Source organism: Gracilinanus agilis, chromosome 2, assembly GCF_016433145.1.
Source record: "Gracilinanus agilis isolate LMUSP501 chromosome 2, AgileGrace, whole genome shotgun sequence".
Classification (NCBI taxonomy): Eukaryota; Metazoa; Chordata; class Mammalia; order Didelphimorphia; family Didelphidae; genus Gracilinanus; species Gracilinanus agilis.
Window position 1 is genome coordinate 231407618 of NC_058131.1, and position 21404 is coordinate 231429021.

At 36.3% G+C, this 21404-nt stretch overlaps 1 protein-coding gene across 1 annotated transcript in view; it reads left to right on the forward strand.

Annotated features, from left to right (window-relative positions):
• RBKS (ribokinase) overlaps positions 1–21404 on the forward strand; it is a 97231-nt gene that overhangs the window by 60220 nt on the left and 15607 nt on the right. The window lies entirely within an intron of this gene.

Sequence of the window (21404 nt, forward strand, 5' to 3'; positions counted from 1 at the left end):
ATCTACAAAATGGTAAATCTCAAGAATCTTTAAAATAACTTGTCTAAGATGGTGGCTTAGCACCAGTGAAAACTGAAACTGCTCTGAGAATCCTTCTAAAGTACCTCGTCTAACTATCTCACAGAATTCTTATAAAGAAAGAAGATTGGTTGATTACCAGAAATAACGGGAAAGAGAAGTCTTGAAAGCTTTGACTATACAGACTATTTTGTATTTTTCTTAGTTTCATAAGATGTCATAGCCAAACTCTTGACCAACTAATAGATAACCTAAAAGTGGTAAGCTACACCAGGCCTCAGGCAATAGACTGGTCACCTCACTAGTTCTATGCCAAAAATCTTTCTAGAATGGTATAACCTGCCCTAACTCATACTCCCAGAGATAGTAGCTAGCCTTTGAAGACTCGTTGGCTACCTCCAGGCCACAATGAGGTATTAAATGACTTTCATTGCTCAGATATCTCCCAGTTGTAGGAACATAAAACTATAGCCAAATTGTTCACAGCACTGCAGGGAAACCCAGATCTCCAACTAGGTATCTTCCAATCCCAAACCCTCCAAGTTTTTCCTCAAAACTCTTCAGGTTAAAGGAGCTTATGGAACAGCTGTTCACCCTTCCAGATCAGAGACAGGACAGTTGTGTAGTGACAGTTAACTCAGTTAACTCCCAGAAACCTTCCTCTGCAATGCCTTCTCCTTCTAGAATCTTTTTTTAGAGTTCATGGCTAAATTCTCCTCTCCCTTTTAGAGACAACTTCTGCATTTTCCTTTATCCCTTAGCCCTCTATTCCTAAATTCTGCCCTCTCAGCGTGTGAGCAAATCTATAGATTTGTCATATGTGCATCACTATAAATCCCCCCCTTATTCTAAACCCATTCTTTCCTACTTACCTAAGAATAAAACCAACAGTTCTTACCTTAAACTTATCTATCTACTCTATCTCTATCATCTACCTTACACTAAGGATACAAATTAGGGAAAAAGGAAATCACAATAGGCAATTACATAAAGCAAAACAAAATACAAAATTTTCAATAACAATAGTAAAACACAACATACAGAATATAAAAGAATATAACAAGAAAATAAAAAATGCAGTTAAAAAACAAAATAAAACCTCTCACTGTAATGCTAATACAAAAAAAACAAGTCTATCTAAAAATCTGTCAAACATTGTAAAGATAAAGTTACAAATAATTAATATCTTCAGCCTGTAATAGAAGAAAGTGATCAGAGGAGTTCTCCCTCTGACAAAGCCTATAAAACCCCATTTTCTCAGCTGAGAAATACTAGTGACTTAGAAAAAGCCAGCAGTTTGAGGAAATCCTTTAAGGAAATGTAACAGTATTTGTACCCAGTTTCTTCAGTGAGTATTTTCAAATTTTTTAGTCTCAGGGTAGATTCCCTCTAATTTACCTACAGTTTATTGCCTTCAGAAATGCCTTCTATTCCCTCCATGGCCAAACAAGCCATATTCCTTCTCTCTGACTTTGGTTCTTACAAGCATAAAGCATGATTGTTTTATCATCAGCCTGCCCTGAGGGAATGGAAAGTAAGAGAATGCTTAGGATGTTGGCCTGCCTTTGAAACCAGTCCTGGGCAACTGGGGCTACTTGTTCTCCTTCCTTATCTCCACTGGTATTTCAGCAAGCAGTTATTATGCTTAACAGCCACTCGACCTTTTATTCAACCCTAACACCAAACCAGAGCCTATTCTCTGCAGTAATAGTTCTAGCTTGTATAAAGGAATTTTTGAAAACTCCAAATGTTATTCTTTCTCCTCCCCATTCTTTTTCCCTTCTCCTTTATCTTCAAACAATGCCCTATTTCCTGACTCTATGTCCCTCAACTATGGGAGCCTCTCCATCCTCACCTCTACCTCCAGGCTTCCTTCAAGACTCAGCTCAAATCTCGCCTATTTCCGAAGTCCTCTCCACTCTCTGCTTCACCTCTTTTTCTCTCCCACCCAGAGCCTTCCCTCTGGAGATTACCTCCCATGAACACCTGTGTTTATTGTATATGTAAACAGTTGTTGGCATGTTGTCTCCCCCATTAGAAAGTGAGCTCTTTGATGCCAGAGATCATGTTTTCTCCTTTCTTTATATCTTCAGCATTTAGCATGGTGTCCAGTATATAGTAAATGCTTAATAAATGCTTGCTAACTGATTAAAGATATGGAGGATACTACAGATATGTTTGTGTCTAGTATAGACAGTTGGCAGCCTCCCTTTCTCTCCTTCCTAATTTTACCACTTTATGGTCATGGTCAATAAATGTGACGGAGTATCTATAGTACATGTAGGGCAGTGTTCTTCATAGAATCTTAGCATTAGAGGACCTTCGGGTTCGTGTACTCCAACCACTCCCTGAAGCATAAATATTCCCTCGCCTGTCCCCAGCAAGCCATCAGAAACCTCTGCTTGTAGACACCCTGTGAATGAAAAGCTCACCACATCCTTGGCAAACATGTCGAACTGGGTGTTCGCTAGAATGGCTGCACACAAAATATGTATCGCCACATCTGCCACCAAATGCCTACTTAAGAAATGTATATTTTACTGAAACTATATACCTACCCCTGAGAGTCATTAAAGAGACCCTGGCCTTCCCCTCAAGTGACTGAATTAGCTAAGAGATTTGTGCTAATAAATTAATTGGTCTTTATACCTCTAATATTTTCCTTTCTCCAATCCATCCTTTGTACACCAGCCAGGTTAATCTTTTGAAAACACTGTTTTAGCCCAGTCACTCCTTATTTCAAAAATATCTCACATTTATAGAAGTTTTATTTATATATATATATATTTTATTTATAATCTTTATAAAAAGACATCTTTAATCATATCTTCTTTTTTGCCTAAAATCCCCATCTCCATCAATTAAAATCAAACCCATTTCTCTAGGGCTGGTCAAATGCTATTTTTATCAACCAAAAGTACTCTTCCCCCCTCTGAACTGCCACAGCAATTATTATTTGCTTCATTCATGCAACACTAATCATATGATACAGTGTATTGTAGTTATCTATGTTGTCTCTGCTATTAAAATATAAGTCCTAGAGGGCAGGGAGTTGTTAGGATTTTTTTTTAACCCCTATCTTCCACGTTAGAATTGAAACTAAGTATTGATTCTAAGGCAGAAGATGGTAAAGGTTAGGCAGTAGGGTTTAAGTGATTTGCTCAAGGTCACACAGCTAAGAAGTATCTGAGAGCAAATTTGAATCCAGGACCTCCTGTCTCTAGGACTGTCTTTCTATCCACTGAGCCACCTAGCTGTCATGGGACTATTTCTTATACAAGGCTTGATAGCACCCCACTCTCCAAAATTGCCAAAAACTATTTATTGAACTATTGATGTATAAAGAATTAACATACATACCTTCTCCTGTCCTATGCCTAGCCTCATCCAGTTAGTGTTCACCTGAGATGCCAAGTGAAGTTCTGCACCACTGTGCTATTGTGTTAAATTATTATAATTAAGATATAGCACCAGCAACTGCATATTCAAATAAGAACCTAGTCTATCATCATTATCAAGTTGTGATTTGTCCAGAAGTCATTTCATTATCACCAGTGCTTAACCTATGACACTGTAGCAAATATATTCATTGATAGATACTCTTATAATAAAGCATTTTTTTTCCTTTTTTTACATTTACTTTTTAATTTTTTTCCATGGTTACTTGATTCTTCTTATTTCCCTCCTTTCTTCCCTCTCCACTCCCAGAGTTGACAGGCAATTTCACTGGGTTATACATATATTATCATTCAAATCCTATTTCCATATTATTCATTTTTGTAATAGAGTAATCTTTTAAAACCAAAACCCCAAATCATGTACCCATATAATAGCATTCTTTCTCATAAGTCCCACAGAGTTGCCCTGGATGCTAGTAGCAAAGTCAATCACATTTGATCATCCCACAATGTTTCACTTTCAGTGTACAATGTTCTCCTGTTTCTGCTCATTTCACTCCACATCAGTTCATTGAGATCTTTCCAGTTCACAAAGAAATCCTTCAGTTCATCATTCCTTATAGCACAGTCATTCCATGATTGTTCCATCACCATCATATACCACAATTTGTTCAGTCATTCCCCAACTGAGGGAGACCCTCTCATTTTCCAATTTTTTGCTACCACAAAGAGCATAGCTATAAATATTTTTGTACAAACAGAACCTTTCCCATTTTTTTTAATCTCTTTGGGATACAAACCAAGTAGTGATATTGCTGGATCAAATTTGCATTCTTTTAAAGCCCTTTGAGCACAATTCCAGATTGCCTTCCAGAATGGTTGAATCAATTCACAGCTCCACCAGCAATGCATTAGTGTTCCAATTTTGTATGTGGGATTTTCTTCTCAAAGATTCTGGAGGGGTTTGCCATTTCCTTCTCCAGCTCATTTTACAGATGTGGAGACTGAGGCAAATATGATTACTATTTGCCCAGGGTCACACAGCTGGTAAGTGTCTCAGGCCAGATTTGTACTCAGGAAGTGAGTCTTCCTGGCATTCTATCCATTGTGCCACCTAGCTATCTTCATTTAACCAATCTACCTTTTTGTAACTCTAATATGGACTGGATAATTTACATGGTTAAGTGAGGAATTCCAGGGAAGGCAGCTTTTATCTCTGCTAGAACCATTAGTTGATCTATTTTGGTTTTTTAATCTTCTCTCTTATACATGCTTTCTACTTTCCTAGTGAAGGAATGATTGATGATCTGGATGATGGAAATATCTTTAGTTAACTGGCACAATGTCCATTTGAGATATCTGCCCTATGAAAATCATTTCCTCTTCTACGTCAGTAATTCTGAAGGTTGCTATATTCAATTTTGTCTCAAATGCTAATAGTTGAGTGCACCATTTCTATTTTTGCATCCTTTTTTTTTTTTTTTTTTGAGTTGTGCTGGAAGGAAATAGTGGCAATAACTACAGATGTCCCAGCTCAGTTTGGAAGACTTGACAGATGTGTCTGTTTTCTAATCCTTCTCTATGTTCTCTCATAATGACAGGGAATTCATGCCCTCATTCTGTCCCTTCACAAATCTGTAGTGTGAAATATACAGTAGTAACCCCTGACATGAAAATTCAACCCACAATAGAAGTCTACATACGAAGAGTCATCTGCAATATAATAAACATAATCTATGATTTATAAGCAATTTGTCAGTGAACATAGGCCAGGGACTTTTGGGAGAAGTAAAAAAAGTGTTTTCCTCTTGCCTGCATACTTCTTGTCACATTCCTTTTTTAAGTTATGTTACATCCATTTCAATGACTAGAGAGATTGTTGACAAGGCATAGAGTAGCTGCCACACAGGCAGCTGGCAACACTGATGCTCCTGATGCTGAAGCAATACTCGCCCTTGTTCTCCCAAATCAGGGAGTAGAAGTTATAACTGCAGCTTGTTGAGAAGAAACATAAGGGCAAAGAGTCACTGGATACTAGTCAAGTGTCCTCCCTTGTAGAGTGGTCACTGTGAGGAGATACAGCTCCTTCCATCTTTCTTCAGGAAAGAGATCCTACTCTTTGGAAAATGTCTACAAAATATGGAAGTTGAAAGGCCACTTTGGAACAGAATCCAAATCTATCCTGATGACACAGCAGACTGTAAACTCTCTGAGAGCCAGGACTACCTCACCTTCACATTTGAATACCCTGGTACATAGTAGGTGCTTTCTAAAAGCTTCTTGACTAATTTATATCAGCTTCATATCTAATATATATCAGTATCAACAAAGGATTTGGGGGAGACCATGGCAACACTACTTCTAGTAGTGGGAAAATGTTACATGGGAGAAGGAAGAGAAGGAGGAAGCATTATGGAGGTGATTGACAGTTTAGAGTTGTGAAGATGACCATAGATTGAATTTAGGGAGAGGAAATTTGATTGTGGGGGTTAGGGGAGTGGATTTAAAAAGTGATAGAAGAAGAAGAAAGAAAATGACCAAAACTGAAGGAGAAGGATTCAAGTAAAGGCCTGAAAATAAAGAGACTCCTGGGGAGAGACAACAAAGAAGACAAATGCTCAAAAGAGCTATTCAGGAGAGAAGGAAATTTGTATGACAGGGAAGAGCAGGGGTGCAACTAGGTGGCTGAGTGGATTTAGATCCAGGCTTAGAGACAGGAGGTCCTGGGTTTAATTTGGCCTCAGACACTTTCTAACTGTGTGACCCTGAACAAATCACATAAGCTCCATTGCATAGCCTTTACCATTCTTCTGCCCTAGAACCAATATATAGTATTATTACAAGGATTCTTTTTTTTTTTTTTTTTTTTTTTTTATAATGCACAAGGAACTTAGAGGTAGCTGGGTAGGAAGCGGGTAAAGAAACATGAGGTAGATAGCAAAGAGAGGGTTTCTCATTTGAAGATCCACCCACATATATAAACAGTTAATCACAGTAGTTTTACAGAGGAAGAGTTACTGGCAAGAATAACAGACTGAGGTTCTCATTTCCAGCAAGAGAGGAAAGCGATACAAATTATACACTGACCTGAATAGAGTACAGTGGTTTGCTTTTCAAATAAGTTTTTATTGATTTTTGTTTCCTATATCATCATAGTTATCCCAAGTATCTCTCCTCCTTCTCAGATAGCCATCCCATGTAACAAATAGGTTTGGGTTTGTTTTTTTTTAGAAAGGCAAAAATGTCAGCACAACAATCAGTACATTGAAAACATCCAGAAACGTGTACAATGTATAGCACTCATGGACCTCCCACCTCCACAGAGGGGTAGGTTCTGGTCTCTTCATTTGAGTTCTGCTTGACATTTTTAATGTATTTGCATTTACTTTTTATTTATTGCTGTGTTGTTGTTCTTTTCATTTACATTGTTGTAGTTATTATATATGGTGTTTTCTTGGCTTTGCTTACTTCACTCTGTATCTGTTCAAGTAGATTTTTCCATGTATCTCAGTATTCATCACACACATCATTTCTTACAGCACATTAATATTCTATTATATTCATGTACCAAAATTTGTTCGGCCATTCCTCAATTGATGGTCATCTACTTTGTTTCCAACTCTTAGCTATCACAAAAAGTGCTGCTATAAATATTTTGGGGTATATGAGGATTTTCTACTTATTGATAGCTTCCTTAGAATACAAACCTACTAATAGAATCTCTGGTTCAAAAGGTATATATATTAGTCATTTTATTTCTGTAATTCCAAAGGCTTTTCAAAATGGTTGTTACATGTCATAGTTACACCAACAATGTATAAGTGTACCTATCATTACACAATCTCTCTAAAATTGACCGTTGCCATTTTTTGTCTTTTTTGTAAATTTATAGAATGTGAGGTGAAACCACTGGGTACTCTCCTATGTTATAAGATAGTCCCACAAAAGAAGGAAGGGTATCACCAGGTTTTACCCATAATTTTCCCATCCATCTCTTCATTGTTACCTCTGCCAGATTTCTGTCTTCACCACTACCTCTGTATGTACATATAGAGGGAAGTCTCTTACTGGTCTTTCTGTTGTTAATCTGTGCTGTTCTTACCTATTACATTTTTTCTTTCTTCCTCCATTTCTGTTGTTGTGAGTGTTTGAGAAGCAAATAATCTCTTCAGTTCCACTTTTCTTTCTGAAATGTTTCAAATTTTTCTTTATTATTTAACATGGATCTTTTGTCCCATTTGGTTAAGCTCAGATTTGCAGGATAAGTCGCCCTGGGCTCCTGAGCTTCATTGCTCTTTGGAACATATTATTACACCTCCTTCTCCTCTTTTTTTTAGTGAATGCAGAATAGTTTTACATTATTCTAATGTATTTGAAGGTCTTTCTCCTGGTGCCTTGTAGAACTTCTTGTTTCTGAATTAAATAGTTAAATTTAACCACTATGTGTCTTAATTTGCAGCCTTGGTTTTCTTGCTTTTTTTTTTTTCTTTTTTTCCTAGAGGCCATCTGTGAATTCTTTCCACTAGAATTTCATTTTCTATGTTCAGAAGTTCTGAGCAGTTCTCTTCTACTATTTCCTTTATTCTGATGTTAACGCTCTCTATCCCATCATATCCTTCTGGGAGACCTATAATTCTTGGATTATCTCTACACATCTTGTCTCCAAGAGTAATATGTTTTGGTCACATAGTGGGCATGTTTTCTTTTAGTATTACTGTTTTTAACTTTTCTTCTTCTAGTTTGTCCTTTCTGTGTATCTGCAATTCTCAATCCTGTCTTTCGTTTCTTTGGTGAGATTTGCCATTATAGTGTTAAAATTAGTCTTGGAGACTATATACTGAATTATAAGTATTTATTAGTAAAAGTGAGAGAGAAAAAGAGAGGAAAATGTCACCAGGACTCCCTAACTAGCAAAATGTCCCAGCCTCACTGCATTTCTTCCTTCCCAGATTCCCAGCCTACCCTGGCCCATTTTACAAGAGGCCATATGGGAAGATAAGATCAGATACTGCAGAGCAGAGTGAAGAGCATCCTCACTCAGGATGAGGTCAATGGCATTACTCCTATTGGACTCTCTAATTGAACAGTGTGGGTCATGAGTCTCAACCTCCAGGCACATCACCAGGCACACAAGGGCTTCTGCCAGCTCCTTTCCAGAAGTCAGGGACTAGATTTCTGCCACGTTGGCAATCTATGGCATCCTACCTTAATACGCATGTGCCAGTAAGAGGCCATATTTTTATATTAATTTCACAGTAAATTCAAGTTTTTCTATTCAGTTCATTATTTTTACTGTGTAAAACATAAATTGTGCTGTCATAATTCTTATTTCTCTTTTAAACTACTCAGAAATAGCATGTTGTAGTTCCATATTCTCAACTTGCACAATGTACTACTCTATCCCATCAAATTTTGGATCATTTTCCTTAATTTTGTAGTTTTTATTCATAGATGCCTGGACTCATTTAGATCTAAGGCCATATTTCCTTCCATTGTTACTGTTTTTCCTGTTGATTTATCTCCTGATGTTCAAGGACTTTGAGTTTTCTTCTTCCTGAGATCTTTATTCCCCTTTAATTTGCTTGTTAACTCACTTCCTTACTCCCTCTGCTTTCATTGTGGTTTCCTTGGGCAGTGGATCTTAAAGCATCTTAGCCTCTTCCAACACTGTGCGATTCAGAATTCAAAGCCTAAGTCTTTACCCCAACTTTAGGGGGTCAAAATTGACCCCAGCTGGGTGCTACATTCTTTTTTTAAGCTTGGTGAAATGCTGCACAGCCCCCTCACACATAGTGCCCTGACCTGATAGCCTATCCCACTCCCTCTGTTCTTCAGTTCTCTAGCTTTGCATCAGCCTTTCAGAGCCTCTTCTGAGAATTTTGCAGCACTGGTGCTTTCAGGTTGCAGATCCAGCTGGCTTTTGCTTCTCAATGGCTATGGCCACACTGGCTGTTGAGACCCAAGCAAACTGCCACAGCCTGGAGCCAAGGTCTCCACAGCACTGAAAAGAGGTAGGCAGGACTGAGTGTAGGGTAGGTTTTGCTGTGAGCTCGTATTGTGTCTTTGGGTCTACTGCTAGTGCTGCTTTGCTCCCAGTAGAATAAGAGGTGGAGGAGGGATACTGACTGAACACAGAATCCATGACTGGGAGATCCTGACTTTGAGGTTGGTTTTTTGTTTGTTTGTTTACTTTGGGGTTTGTTTTACCTTCTTATGGATCCTAGGCCACAGGAACACCTGAAGTTACTTTATCTTTGGCGCATAATTGCTATTCTGGACAGGTTTGAGAGACCATGAGGCTCAGACAGAATGTCTGATCTGCCATCTTGTTGTTCACCTGAAAATGCAGTGTTTTTATTGAATCATCAAGAATATTAAGACCATGATCTAATAAAACCCTCAAATAATTTTCAGATGACCCACCCCTTTTTATGCCTGTGAAGTTGTCTCAAGCCTAGAAAGAGAATACAGTTATTTGCAATCCATTTTATTGATAAGGAAACTAAAGCAGAAAGGTTACGTCAGGATTACAAAGCTAGTAAGTGTTACAGGCCAGATTTGCTTTCAGGTCTTCCTGACTCCACATGTAACATATTATTCACTGTACCACCTAGCTGCAACATGTATAAAAGATGGAGAACCTCCCAAGACTTGTCAAGCCTGATGACTGCCACCCACTTCTGGTGATTTATTTAGGCACATGTGATGCTGCCAGAGGGAACCTAGAAAGCAATGCAAAGAACTACAAAGTTTTGCCCAAGAAATTGAAGAATTTGGGAAGAAGTGGTCTTTTCCTCATCAATGTCCATTACAAACAAGAACTTTCCAAGAGAAAAGCAGATTTGAGTAAGAAACAATTAAGTAGATGTATCTGAGGAAGAAAATTTGCAACTTAAAATATCAATTGGGACAACTAGTTCCTAACTAGCATGGGGTACCAAGCAGGGACTAGTAAGAATGTCCTACAAAGCAAATGCCCTTTAAGTGGGAAAGACAAGGAAGGGAGAAAATTGCCCATATAAAGCCACCAAACAAAATACCATAGAAATCATGGAAGAAAATATTCCATCCTCTGTATTTACACAGGCATCTCTCCTTGGAGAAAGAGTCAGGCTAGGAGATTTTATGCTGCTAATCAGAATGCTGTCTGACCCAAGCAGTTTCCAGTTTCTTTTTATAGTAATTATGAAACAAAAAACAAAATTCTGCAGCTAAGTAAAACAAAGATATGTAATTTAAGTTTGGGATTTTTGATATACTTAAACAGAACAAAAGTAATGCTTCTTCTTGGAGAAAACATCTTTCTGATGCGCATTACCCCCTCTGTAACTGCTATTTCTAAAGCAGAAGTTCTTAACCCTTTTTGTGTGTCTTGGACCCTTTTGGCACAGTCCGATAAATCAATCCCTCTCTCAGAAGAATACTTCTTTAAATAATTAAAGGACATTCTCAATTTCAGTTAGAAATTAATGAAATAAAAATGTAATTTTTCCCATCCAGGTTCACAGTCCTACCCCCTGAAATTTATCCATAGATCTCAACAATCCCTTCTCTAAAGATAGCCCTTTCAACCTGATCATAAGGTGAACAAAGAAATACCTTCTTTAATCAAATTAAATAAAAAAAGATATTTCAGATTTCAGAGATTTAAGCTCCTTTCCTGAGAGAGTGATTAAATCTTCTCTTCAAGAAAGATTGATTAGGTCTTTGATTTAAATGAGACCTAGGACTCCAGCCTACAATGCTATCACAATATAATTTCTTAATATTTTAGAACACAACTGAAACTTTAGTTCTACATGCTAATATAAAACTAACGACAATTTATGATGTAGATTACAAAGTGATGCAGTAAATAGAGCAGAGAATTTGGAATCATAAAGACCTAAATTCAAAACCAGTCTCAGACACTTACTAATGGGGTAACCCTGGGCAGGTCATTTAACAATAATACTAACAGCACCCACCTACCCAGGGTTATTGTGAGGATCAAATGAGACAGTATTTGTAAAATGTCTAGCACAGTGATAGGCAAACTACAGCCTGCGGGCCAAATGCGGCCCCCTGAAATGTTCTATCCTATGGCAGGACATTATTCCTAATCTGAAGAATACAATGGTTAGGATACAATACAATGAAACTTCAAAAGAGTTGCCTTAGAAACAGACTGACAATGAGCATTTCCTTTCCTTTGGCCTCCTCTTTAAAAAGTTTGCCCATCACTGGTCTAGCAGATAGTAAGTACTATATAATGCTTATTCACTCACCCATAGCAGTAGAGAATGCTTCATGAAAAGAGCCAATAGAGCCAATGTCCTTGGATGCCTCTGCACAAATGCACAAAATAGGGTTACAAAGTAAGATGAATTGGTGATCCTAGTGCCAAAAGGCAAACTGGACTAGGTATCATTGAGATTTAGTAGAATAAAACCCATAATTGAAATATAACTCTGAAAGGATTTAATAGTTAAGAAGAAAAAAGAATATATAAAGGAGGGAGTGACAGAATAGGGTTGTGTAAATAAATAAGATTTACTCATGTAAATCGTAAGTCTAAAAATCATAAATCATGAGACTAGAAATTGGAGGTAGGAAAGCATTATGGAGAGTATTTGGGTAAAGATCAATGGAGCTATCAGTTGTCATTGAAGATTATCTAGACAAAGGAAAGAAAAAATTTAAGAAACAGGTCATGAGCCTGACAGAGTCATTATACAGAAGTAATGAGTAACTCACATTATATAGTCACTAGAGCTCTCTCTATGTCAAAAGCAGAGTAACTAATAATCTCCTGACCTGCCTCAATGATCATTTCATTCTTCAAAAGATAAAGGAATCAATAAGGAGAAAGTCTACTCTGAAATGATCCTCACCCAGGAGAAGAACTGATTGCTTGAGTGAAAATGCTGAGAACCTAGTGGGAAGTGATTATTCCATCTTAGAGTTTGTAATTGATAATGAAAAGAAAGCTAGGCATAGTCTGACTTGAATCATAAATTTGGAGAGAGCAGCTTTAAAGTGTTTCAGAAAAAGAAAAGATTAGGAAGATTCTGTAGCCTAAAGTTCTACTGGGGCAGTCAACCTAGGAGGGATGGGAAGGGATCAAGAATAGAAATCTTAGACAAGGAGAAATAATTCCACCTGTGAGTAAAAATCCAAATAATCTAATGTAAAAATAGGATTATGTCTATAATCAACACAATTAGATTTTGAAAGACAGTTTCAGAAGCCAAGCGTCAAAAGATGAGTACAAATAGGTGAAGTGACTTGCCTAGAATGGTGGATAGGGGTGGCATGGATGTGTTTGTAGGCAGCAGAATGGAGCCAAAAGATAGAGATTAAAGATTAAGGATAGAGTAGGAATAATCTGCTAAAAAGGGGGAAAGGATAAGATCAAGTAGAAGGCTTTGCCATTATGACAAAGTGGACCACCTCTCCTGAGATAGTGGGGAATGAGGAGACAGTGAGGCAAGATATGAGATGTTGAGGGCAGAAAGGAAGTTTTCAGCAGATGGCCTCCGTTACTTGAATGAAAAGAGGTTCCCAACAAATAGAGTATGAGTAGGAGGTACCATGGTATGTTTGAGGAGAGACAAGAGGGCTTAGAATAGTCACTATGGAGAATAAGGTAATGTGTCAATTAGGAAAAAAATAGAATGGTGACCTTGCTTCAGTAAGAGCTCAGCTGAATTTGTAAATGGTCATGAATAACCTTAGAATGTTTTGCTAGAGAAAAGAAGTCATGAGAGAAACAAGATAGCTATCATCAAAGCTCTAACATGGAAGCAAGATGAGACTTGTGCTGCTTCCAACAGAAAGCAAAACTATCAGCAATGTATAGAAATTAAAAAAAGGCAAATTTGGGCTTGTTTTGAAGGGAAATTTTCACAATAAATTAGCACTATCCTAAAGTGGAATAGGATATTCAGGAGGCACTAGGTCTTACTTCCAGCCACTACCACTGGAGATCTCCAAAGGTTGGATAATCTTTTTTTATTGATGATATAGAACCAGAGTTCTGAACCCTTTTTGTATATTGTGTTATTTGGAATTTTGGGGGTTCCATTGAGAGTTATTTGGGGCTCATTTGAGTTTTAAATATTTAGATATACGAAAAACTTCCTGTGGACATTTAGGGGACTAGGAAACTACATTTCCCATGATTCCTCTTGTAATGGAGGTAGACAGGAAGTGTGATTATGTAAGAGAATGATATAAGACTCCTGAGATCATTGGAGGCGGCCTCTTTTGGTACCTGAGCTCTTTTGGTACATGCTCGCTCCCTCTGGGGTACAGAAGGAGCCAGGCCTGTGGTCTATGGGGAGAAGGTATGGCGGGAACTTTGAAATAGATCTTAGTAACAGGCGCGTGGTCATTCTTTATTTTACCAACATGGCCTTAATTAAAATATTATTTCTTCTTATAATATCAGTCTATATTCATTATAAAAACAACAGTATCATGGATCTCTTTTGACAGTCTCATGAAGCCTATATAGACCCATTCTCATCATAACATTTTAAATGCATAAAATACATAGAATTACCAAGAAACCCACTTAAGTTTAACTGTCTATCAATACTTTTTTTTAAATAACAAGTTCACAGACCTCAGATTGAGAACCCCTGATTATAGAGAGAATTCTGGCTCAGGTATAAATTAGACTAGGCAACTCCTGTGATTCTATAAATCCTTGGGAAGTCAACTAGCATTAGAATTAGGATAAAGATCAATCCAACAAGTATTAACCATGCTAAGTACTGAGGAGAATATAAAGCTATGTAAGATAGTGTTATATTTATATTTAGTGATTCTACTTTCACTATCTTTTAAGATTACTAGAGTTAATATCACCATTTTAAACTACTTGATGCAAAAGCAAATTTTGTATTCTTGAAGGTTCCTTTTAATTTTCATCTCTGCCTTTAAGAATTTTACAATATAATTAAGGAAATAAGTGTAATAAAAAGTTTGCTACATATCTTAAGAGAGGTAATGACAATGTTCTGATCTTTGTGTTAGGGGGCTTCACAGTATACTATATGATCCTGTTTGTCAAGTCTCTAGCTCTTTATATTTTTTTATATATATATATATATACATATATACATATATACATATATAATCAGTTTCTTTAAGTATAAAACAAGAATATTGTTCACAGGGTTACTATAAGGAAATTATAATTTTTTAATGTAAAGGGGAGAAAATATCACATTCTGTCCAATGTCACTGTTTTTCATTTTTTTAAAGGAACATTCTATAATAGCATATATCTGGGAATGCTGGGTACAAAAACCAAAAGGCATCCATAAAAACTCATGTATAAATGTCTTTAATCTCTGAGTGGCCACTACACTTCCAGGCTGGATGAGATAAGAAGACCCAATTCCAGTCCTAGCAGTCATATGTACACCTTTAAAGTATTTGGAATTATAGATCAGACTTAATATGTCTTTATTAGCCTGTTCTGATCACACCAGATGTATAAGGAGCAGCAAAGCATAGTATGGGTAGTGTCAAACTTGCCTCAGGCAAGCAATCAAGGACAAGTCTTTTAATCACTTAGAATCTCAGTTTCCTTATTTGTAAAATGTGGATAATACTTGCACAACCTACCTCACGGGGATATTTTGAGGAAAGCATTTTGCAAACTGTAGATTACAACATAAATGTGAATTGTTATGAAAAAGAACCTAAAGGAACAACAAAATATGAAAATTAAAAGGAACCTTCAAGAATACAAAACTTGCTTTCACATCAAACAGTTTAAAATGACAATATTGGCTATAGTAACCTTAAAAGATGGTTAAAAATCAAATCACTAAATCAGAGTATTAGAGCCCCAAGGAACCTTAGAAATTACTTTTCCCATCCTCCTAATTTTACATATGTGAAAATTGAGGCCCAAAGAAGCAAAATGATTTCCCCAAGGTCAATGAGTGAGGACTAAAACCCAGATCTCTTTCCAGAATTCCTTTCTGCTACACCAAACTGGCTCTACCTTGCTCACTAATATTCCTGAACTAGCTTTCTGGGCCTGTAGTATGTATGATGAGGATATACATAGGAAAAAAACAACTGTCAGATCCAAATATTCTTTTTCTAAGATTTGAGAATTCAAAACTGACCTAGTTTTCTATTTTAAAGTGTACGATATTCTTAAATTTTCCTTATTTCACAAGGATGCATTTATTTTAACTAAAGGTAGAATCAGGTAAAGAGCCCAAGTTAAAAATAAGGATTGACAGAATTCTGGCTAAGATAGCATTGTGGGGGGGAAAAAAGAACACAGAGGAACCCCTCTCTCCCACATTTACTCCAGCAATCATGGAGCACAATGCAACAAACATTTATTAAGCGCTTACTATATATGCCAGGCCCTGTGCTAAGTGCTAGAAATACACATACAAGCAAAAAGCAAAACAGACCACACTTTCAAGAAACTTTCATTCTAATAGGTGAATACAGCATATTGAGGGAGCTAGAAAAAGCAGGGGTGAGAGGTTAGAGAGAAAGGTACCTTTCCATTGTGCTTCATTCAGGAGCACAGTGTCAAAGCATGGAAAATCAGAAATAGTCAAGAAGAGATTAAAGTTTGGCTGACCTGGGCCTTTTCCCAAAGTGGAGGCTCTGAAAGGAACTCACCATTAGAAGGGGGCCAGCTTAGCAATGGGTTGGGTTATTCCAGGGCAAGGAGCCACTGGGTGCTCAGGTAAGTTCTAGATGAGATGGCAGCTGAAGCAGTGTGACAAGAGTCCAGAAAGTTATAAGCAGAGGATGAAATTTGGCCAAGTTTCACATAAAAAAAAAAAGCCCTCAGTGATTCTGAGATAAGAAAAATTAGAACAAAATCAAAAGAAGCACAATATAAGATGATTATAATTAAAAATAACTGATCTAAGAAATAGGTCAAAGAATTGAAGAGTCATTGGAATCCCTAAAAATCATAGCCAAGAAAAAGTTTGGATAGCACATTTGAAAAAATCATAAATAGAAACTGCCCAGACTCACCAGAACCAGAGAGTAAAGTAAAAATAGAACGAAGCTACCGGTGACCTGAAAGAAACTCCAAAAATCCAACTCAAAAAAAAGTCATAGCCAAAATCCAGAACTTCTAGGTCAAAGGAAAAAATGCTTCAAGCAGCCAGAAAGAAAGAATTTATATACCAAAAAACCATAGCCAGGATCACACAAGATTTGGCAGCAACCACAATAAAGGAGAGAAAAATCTTAAAATACATTATTCCAAAAGAAAAAAGATAAACGTACTGCCAAGAAAAACTATCCTGCAAAACTGAGAATAATCTTCCTGGGAGTGGGTAGATATAATAGAGAACTTTCAAGTACTCATAATGAAAAGACTAAACTAAGAGACGCTTTGAAATGCAAACATAGGAGTCAAGAGAATCCTAAAAAGAAAAAGACAGTAGGGCAATTGGAAGAAGCTAAACAATGATATGCTTACATTTTTCATGAGGAAGAAGATATTCTAATGTTTTCAAGCTCAAAAGAGATAATTAAATAAGACAAACAAAAGACAAAAATTACATACTGTCCTGTGTAAGTGGTCTTAAGAGAGGAAAGGTGGTACACTGAGGAAGAAATTAAGGAGAAAGGGGTTGAGGACAAGTCACGAACAGAAAACAGAAGAACAAGGAAAAAGAAAAGCAAATAGTTAAGAACCAGTGATCAGAATCATGGTGAAAGGAAGAAAGGAAGAATAATTGAGTAGGAAAAGACCACTATGATTACAGATAACTAGTGTGATTACATCCCTTCTATTTCACCAGTCCTTTCTATGTAAAGATCAGGGCAGGGGAGCAAAGAGAAAATATATAATATATAAGAGTGAGTGTGTGTGTGTGTGTGTGTGTGTGTGTAAACTCATCTTATACATGTAAATAAGTAAATAAATAAATAAACATATATATGTATATGTGTATATATATATATATAACAGGCACATATACACTTATATGTGTATATTATGTAAATATTATAGATTATAACCATGAATATGAATCCAGTGATCCTAACTATAAAACAAATGATAGTGGAATGGATTAGGAAGCAGAGTCCAGCAATATGTTGTTTACTAGAAACATAAAAATCACACAATTAAAATAAGGGGCTAGAGCAAAATATGTTGTTTTAAGTGACCTCCAAAAAGCAAGGGTAACAACCACAATCACAGACAAAACAACAGTAAAAAATAGGCATGATTAAAAGAGATGAACAAAAAAAACTATATTTTATGCTTAAAGGCTCTATAAATAATGAAGTAATTTCAGTTTTTTTTAAATATGCATCAAATGGCATAACTATCTACTTAAAGGAAAAGTTCATTAAATAATATGGAGAAAATAGATGGCAAAATTATAACATCTGGGGGCCTCAAACTTAGACGAATCTAACAAAAAGATAAACAAGTTAAAGATCTAGATACAACTTTGAAAAAGTTAGATATGATAGAGCTCTTATAATTACTGTGCTGTACACAGCACCTTCACAAAAAATGAACATGTGCTAGAGCATATAAACATTATAAACAAATGAAGAAAACAGAAATTGTATTAAATGCATCATTTACTAACCACAACACTATATTTAAAAAATTATAATCAATAAGAACCTGTTTTATGTTTTCCTGATATTTATTACAAGGTCATTGAATAGGATTTTTACTTTTCCAAAGAATCTTAAATGATCTTGAAATTTATGGGAAACACCTTTCTATGAAAGAGTTTATAAAGTAGTGTTTTGTTCTACTCAATCAAATGTCTTTTTCATAATCAACAAACTATATGGTCAGTGGGATTTTACATTCTCTGTACTATTCATGTAATATAATTGTGAGATAGTAAAGATGTGGTCTGTTGTAACCTTGTATTTGACAAAAGTATAGATCTAAGTTTGGTGGATATTCACTATTCAGTAAAAATTACTGAGACAGTTGAAAAGTAGTTTGGCTAAGTATAGACCAATATCTTACACTCTTCATTAAATAAAATAAGAACAAAATGGATACATGACCTAGACATAAAAGGAGATATCATAAGCAAATTAGAAGTATAGGAAACATTACCCATCAGATTTTTGGATAGGAGAAGAATTTATGAATAAATAAGAGTTAAAGACCACTCTGCAATGTAAAATAGATAATTTTGATTATGTTAATTAAAAAAGGTTTTTTACAAATAAAACTAATTCAGCCAAGACTAGAAAGAAACCAGAAAATTGGTAAGAGAGGAAAGATTTTATGAATAATGTATCTGATAGAGATCTCGTATCTAAAACATATAGAGAACTTTGCCAAATTTATAAGAGTAAGTCATCCTCCAATTGATAAATCCTCAAAAGATCACTTAACCCCTCTATTCCTCACCACTTGGAGTTGATACTTAGTATCAATTCTAAGTCAGAAGGTATGGATTTTGAAAAATAATAATAATAAAGAATTGCTAGTTTGCTGGATATGATTAGCACCTTAAATAGCATCATCAAAAATGGAATTTACTGTATTTTTTAAGGAAAGAATAATAAACCATATTAATTTTAAATTACATGATTATATCGATAGGAATTAGGGACTAGACCTATGAATTTATTGGTATCAAGAACTTTCAAAGGAAGAAAAAACTTTTGATCTGAAACTTATAGTCTTAGAGATTTTGCAAGAGGACTGAGAGTTTAAATCGTTTTCCCAGACTCATAAAGCAAATATATATGAAAAATAGATCTTGAACTCAATCTTTCTGACTGAGACCAGCTCTCTATCCTCTATATCATGCTACCTCTAGTTATCAATATTGATTCTTTCAATAGACATAGAAAAAAAGTTTTGCTAATATACAAAACATCTTTGTTTAAAAAAAATTAAAGAGTTAATAATTGAACAGATAAACCTTTCCTTAGTATAATAATTAGTCAGTCAGTAAACATTTATTAAGCATCCACTAAGTGCCTGACTTTGTGCTAAGTACTGGAGAAACAAAAGAGAGGCAAAAGAATCAGTTTCTGCCCTCAAGGAGCCCACAATCTAAAGTGGAGAAGCAAACAAATATGTATAGACAGGCTATATACAGGATAAGAGGAAATCATTAACAGAGGGAAGGCACTAGAATTAAAAATTGTTGGAAAAGACTTCCTGTAGGTCAATTTTAGTTAGGAATTAAAGGAAGCCAATAGATGGAGAAGAGGAAGGAGAGCAATACAGGAGTAGAAGAGAACCAGAAAAAATGCCTAAAGCCAAGACATTGAGTATCTTGGTCATGGAACTATCCGAAGGCCAGTGGCACTGGTTTAAAGAGTACATGGCAGAGATTAAAGCAGAAGAAAACCAGGAAAGTAGGAAGGGATTTGATATTTGGTCCTATTTTAGTAGCAGGGTGGTGACATGATAAGACCGGATTGTAATAGTGAGAGGCTCAAAGCACACTGACCTACCAGCAAGCTATTTGCAATGCAAGCATGAGGTGATGGGACCTATTCCAGTGGTGTCAGTGTCAGAGAAGGAGCATGTTCAAGAGATGCTGCAGATGTGAAATAGACAAACCTTGGCAACAGATTAGATATATGGGGGTGAGAGATAGTGAGGATGATGGGAGATGACTCCTAGGTTGTGCACCTAAAGCACTGAGAGGATGGTGTTGCCCTCCACAATAATAGGGAAAGTAAGAGGTGGGATGGGTTAAAAAAGAAGATAATTAGTTCAGTTTCAGACATGTTGAATTTAAGATCTAGCTATCTAGTTTGAGACATCTGAAAAGCAATTGGAAATGAGAGATTGGAGGTCAGCAGAGTTTGATAAGTAAAACAAGATAGGTATATTTGAGAATCAGCATAGAGATGGTAATTAAATCCGTGGGAGCTGATGAGATCACCAAGTGAAGTACTGTAGAAAGAGAAAAGAAGAGGGCACAGACAGAATCCTGAAATACCTATGATCAGAAGGGCATGATATGAAGATAGTTATCAGGAATGGAAGGACGAAGGGAGAGTTTTTTTCAGGATAGGGGAATCAGGGGCATGTTTGTAAGCAGTACAGAATAAGCCAGTAGACAGAAAGAGATTGAAAATAGGTGAGTTGAGATGATGGAGGGGTCATTCTCTTGAAAGACCAAGAATGGAATGGGATCACTTGAATAAATAGAAGGGTTAGCCTTGGGAAAGAGTAGGGCCACCTCATCTTGTGAGACAGTGTTCATGAAAGAGGAGATGGTACATGTGAATGATATGAGATGAAGAAAAGGTAAAAAGAGGGAGCTCACAATGAATTTTCTGTAAAATATGAGTCCAGGTTCTCAGCTGAAAAGGTGTGGAGAGAGAGGGAGTCATAGGGGGTTTGAGAAAGGATACTCTCTTCTGTTCTCTGTATACAAAACTGTTTGATTCCATTGGTCTTTGTCAAGTTCATATCTGAATTTAAAGAATAAATAAAAAAATTATTGTATACACACATTTTCCCCTTTTTTCCTCTTTCTACTTAATAATTAACACTGACTGCCATATAGCAGGAACTTCTGGTATGTTGAATTGAATTTACCGAATCATCTATGAAAACTTGTCTTTACAGTGCTGCCCAGGGAAAGATATCAAGAATTCAAAAAAAGGTTCAGTGAATGCAACAAAGGACATTTCATGGGGTGATTGTCTTTTGAAAAAATTGACAGGCCTGTCACCTACAGGGTACAATTTTAGCACTATTTTATTACTTTCACTTCAGCAAATCACTTCTGTATTAGCTAATTGGGCAGAACTAAACATTTTAAATTACCTATCTTCATTCAGTGTGTGATCAACTATAAAACTCAGGACTCTAAAAAATCTCATCCTTGCTATTCATGAGAAGTTTCATCATTGCTGAGAAGAGGAGGGCCCAATGCTATTTTTTTAATTGATGTCCTTTGTTGTTTTTAAACATCACAGCAATTTCCCAATATATTTCCCCACCCTACCACTGAACCCTCCCTAGAAGGAAAAAAA